The following is a 5112-nucleotide window of genomic DNA, read 5'->3' as shown; positions in this document are numbered from 1 at the left end:
CATGAAAAGGGATATCACAATCCCCAACTTGAAACAACAGTACAAAGTCACTGCAATAAAAACAGCATGGCACTGGCAAAGAAAGAGACCCAAAGATTACTGGGAGACACTAGAAATGCAGAAACAACTCCAAATGTACTCAGCCACCTCATCTTTGACAAAGGAGCCAACCATCCTTAATTGAGAAAAGATAGCTTATTTAATAAATGGTGTATGAAAAACTGGATTTGAACCTCCCAAAAATTAAATCTAGACCAATATCTATCACCATGCACTAAACTAAAATTAAAATGTATGAAAGATCTATTAAAACATAAATACTAGATTTGGGGGGGTACCAGAGATCAAAATCTGGACCTTGTGCTTGTGAGGCAGGTGGCATTAAGCTAAATCCCCAGTCCCAAAAATACTAAACCAGCTGGGATAGAGGTCAGTCAGAACTCTTGAAGATATTTCTGTAGGAAAAGATTTCATGAATAAAACCTCAGTTATGCATGAACTAGAACAAAGAATCAACAAGTGGGATCATATCTTATTTTAAAACTTCTGCACAGCAAGAGAAACCAAAATCAGAGCTAAGAGACAACCAATGATATGGGAAAGAAAATTTTACCAGCTGTTCCCCAGACAAAGGTCTACTAACTAGAATATATATGAAGAATGTTTAAAAAATCAGACCTCCCAAATTTAAAGACCCAATCCAATAATGGGCATCTGAAATGAACAGATATTTATCAGAAAAAGAAGTAGATATAGCAAGTAAACATGTGAAAAAATGTTCAATATCACTAGTCAATTGAAAAATGCCAATGAAAACAATGGTGAGAGTCCATTTCATCCAGAAAGAATGTCTGCTATCATGAAATCATCCAATAACAAATGTTAACAGTGCTGTGGGGAAAAGGAACCCTTTTCCACTGTGGGAGTGCAGACTGGTGCAACCACTGTGGAAATCAGTATGGAGATACCTCAAAGAACTAGGATTAGTGGTTCATTTTGACTCAGCTATTCCTCTGCTGGGTATATTTCCAAAAGAATTTAAAGAACCATAACACAGCCATATATATGTACCCATGTTCATAGCTACACTGTTCATAATAGCTAAAACTTGGATAGAGCCCAATTGCCCATCAATTGCGGACTGAATAAAGAAAATGTGGGTTTTTTAATAGAATGGAGTACTACTCAGCCATAAAAAATTAGAAATTAGAGACATTTATAGCTAAATGGATGCACATTTAGGTAATACTCTTAAGTGGAATAAATAGAACAGATATGTGTAAATACCAAATAGTTTCCCTAGTGTGTGAAAGTGTAAATAAGGATCAAGGGGTATAACAGATAATGTGAAATAGAAATAAATATTCAAAATGTTAAAGTGGTTGGGTATGGGGAAAGGAAAGAAGGGAATGGGATTAATATGAGAGAAGAAAAATTTGAAACAAAAGTCTTAAATAGGGAATGAGGGTACTGACAGGAGGGCAGGTGAATGGGGTAATATAAGAACCAAGATATGTTATGCAAAGCTACAAATTTCCAATATTGAATGTCATTATATTCTATGCCTAAATTGTAACAATAAAATTAATTTTTAAAAAGAATTAAATCAACCAATAAATTTTATCAGGGCTGGAGGGAAAAGGAGTTATTCTACACTGTTAGTGGGAGCGTAGACTAGAGCAAACAATGTGGAAGTTAATGCGGAGATGCCTGAAAAACTAGGATTAGAGGTTCCATTTGATCCAGCTATTCCTCTTCTGGGTATCTCCCCAAAAGTATTGAAAGCATCATATCTCAGAAATATATGTGCACTCATGTTTATAGTGGCACAATTTGTAAAAGCTAAATCATGGAAGCAGCCAAAATGCACATCAACTGGTGAATGGATAAAGATGTGTGTGTAAATACAATGTATATATTTGTATATATTTATATATGCATTATATATTACATACACATATTATATACATAATTATTACATATATTTATATACACAGTTATTGCATAATATAATTTAAGTAATAATATAATGCATATATAATATATGTATTATATAAATAATTCATTGTATATAATATATATTACATATTACATATAGTGGAGTACTACTCAGCCACAAACATAAGCTTGAGACATTTATAGCTAAATGGATGCATCTTGAAGCCATATTCTTAAGTGAAAAAACTAGGGGACATACATGTAAATACTGGTGTGAGAAATCAAGACTGTAAATGACTACCAAACCCCGCAGTAGATATTGTGAAAGAGGAAGAAAATGTTAAAAGAGGAAGGGAGAGAAAGGAAAAAGGAAGGGAGGAAAGGAAAGGAAGGGAGGAAAGGAGAAAGGTGGGGGAAAGCAAAGAAGGGATGGAAAAAATGAAAAAAGTAATAATTGAAACAAAGCTTTATAAATGGGAAGAGGTGCACAGATTGAGGGGAGGGCAGGGGAATGGGGAAAATAAGAACCAATATATATCAGATAAAATTCCTAATGATGAATGTGATTATAATGTATATCTAAAATGTACCAATGAACTCAATAAATTTTTTAAAACTTCTCAGAAAGATTTTAATATGTTTACAGATATACTTTTTAAAACAGACTTTACAAGGAAGTCTGCTTGAGCTCAGTCCACAGGACTGGGTAGCCGCACCCTCCCCTGCCTGCACCACCATCAGCTCCAGTAAAGAAGCCTGCTTGGGACCAGTCAGTGGGACTGGGTAGCTGCACCTGCCCCTGCCTGTGACTCCATCAGCTCCAGCAAGGAAGGTAGTCATGTAGGAGCCCCTGAAGCACCCCACACACACACATCTGCTGATTGTGCCAGTCCTTGGATCCATTCTGCAAAGGCATAGGTGGTCATAAAGGGTATTTTTCTGAACTTCAAATTTTGAACATATTTGAAAAAAGGGCAGAGGGAATCGGTAGTAGAACTGTTTGGAGTTCAACCCTGCAGGAGGTCAGGGAATTTAATTTGGGCTGTGAAGCCCAAAATCACTCTGAATCTCAGGGGTCTGCCATTGGCTAGCTGAGATCAAAGGACTTAGTTCTGAACATGGCTGTGCATGTTGTATATTATGACAGTGGAGATATAGTCTGAAAGAGGCCCTTCAAATTAATTTTTTGCTTTCTTTTCCTCATTTCACTCTACAAATTCTTTCTTTTCTCTGTCCTTTGTCTCAAACTCAGTCTCTTGCTCCACCATATTATCCCTCATCTTCCTTTCTGTTTGTGCTCCTGCCCTAACTCAGATTTCTTTTTATATTTTTTTCTTTTTTCTTTATGTTCTTTTCTTCTTTCATTTTACCTCACTCAAGGGTCAATAGTTCCAAGGAAAAGGGAGCGCCTATTACTATTAAGTGGTTATATTCTTGTCCTTATTCTTGCACTCTGTCTTTCCCTTCTGAATTCAACAGTTTCCTAAAGATTATAAGGGCATTCTAGGTCCTCTGGCTTCACTTGAAATCTTCTTCAATTATTTTACTTATCTACTCCTCTCTTCCTAACTCAGTCTAAGACTCCATTCTAAATGGAAAAGATGCTATATTGAAGTGTATATTCATTGCAAACATATTTTGGGCTGCTTCTTGATTTTAATTTAATTCACATGGCTTAAAGGTGATAGGTTGATGACTACCACAAGCGGTGAAATTGTAAGTTGTGCTTGATTCTATTGTGTGGCTGATTGTAGCAATTGTGCTAAAGGATTGTGATTGATTTAATGAGTTGCCTTCTCTGATATTAGGGAAATGAGACTGTCTATGAGTCATTAGAAACTGAAAAGCTAAAGTACAACTATATCAGCAAGATTTAAGTAATAACCCACAAATTAAATGAAAGACAACCCAACAACAAAAAATAAAAATAAGAAAACAGTTAAGCAAAACATAAAGATAAACTTCCAGTTCACTAATGGAAAACAGTAGGGCAAATGAGGATGAAAAGACCGATAGTGAACCAGCAGTACACCCTGAACTCATAGCACAGGAAGTAACAAAACAGATCAATCAGGCTCTAGAAAAATTCAAGACAGAAATAATTTCCCAAATAACCATAGAGATGGTGAGCAAAATGAAAGTCATGATTTGAGACTCTAGAACAGAAACTGACAAAAAATAGATGAGATTAGGACCATGATAGAAGCCACAAAGGCCCAGCATAAGAAAGAAATGGAAACCATTAATGCCCAACATATAAAAGAAATGAAATTCATAAAACAGATTCAAACAGATATCCAAGAGACTAAAAACTCTATTGAAAGTGTTCACAGTAGAAAAAAAGAATGCAAAGATAGACTCTCAGATATAGAAGACAAGATTGCACTCAGTTACCATGAAAAGAAAGTTGTCTTAAAATCAGTAAGGGATCATAAAAAATTGATCCAACCAATCCTAGATGATGTAAAGAATAATAACATAAAACAAGACTGATAGGAATCCATAAAGTAGCAGGGGAAAATACAAATGACTTTAAAAAGCTGTTCACAGAATTAATGACAGAAAACTTCCCCAAAACAGGGAAACAATGTTACATACAGATAAGTGAGGCATACAAAACTCCAATTAGCCATTATTTTAAAAAATCCTACACCTAGACATACAATAATCAAGATCCCAGAAATCCCACAGAAGAACAAAATACTACAAGCACTAAGAGAAAAGAAACAAATCACATGCAAAGGAAAGCCCATCAGAATCACAGCAGACTTTTCAACACAAACCCTAAGGTCAAGGAGAGCCTGGAATGAGGTGTTTCAAGTCCTAAAAGAAAACAAATTCCAACCTAGACTGATGTACACTGCAAAACTCTCTTTCAAAATCGAGGGGGAAATAAGATACTTCCATGACAAAGAACACCTGAGAAACTTCATGAACACCAAACCAGCACTACAAGGAATTCTAAATAATATCCTAGAAAAAGACAATGAAGATCACAACACCATGAGGACCAACAGAGCAAATCAAATAGGAAAGGCAAGAAGCTAAAGAGAGAGGGAAAATAAGTAAAAGAGTCAACAAAAGAACAAAAACATGTCAATAAAAAGTACATATCAGTTATAACCATCAATGTCAGTGGCCTCAATTCACCAATCAAGAGAAATAGACTAGCAG

The sequence above is a fragment of the Fukomys damarensis genome, unplaced genomic scaffold (genome assembly GCF_012274545.1).
Source record: "Fukomys damarensis isolate Sample0158 unplaced genomic scaffold, DMR_v1.0_HiC HiC_scaffold_6, whole genome shotgun sequence".
Classification (NCBI taxonomy): Eukaryota; Metazoa; Chordata; class Mammalia; order Rodentia; family Bathyergidae; genus Fukomys; species Fukomys damarensis.
The sequence above is the reverse complement of the archived record's forward strand: the minus strand, read 5'-3'. Positions refer to the sequence as shown.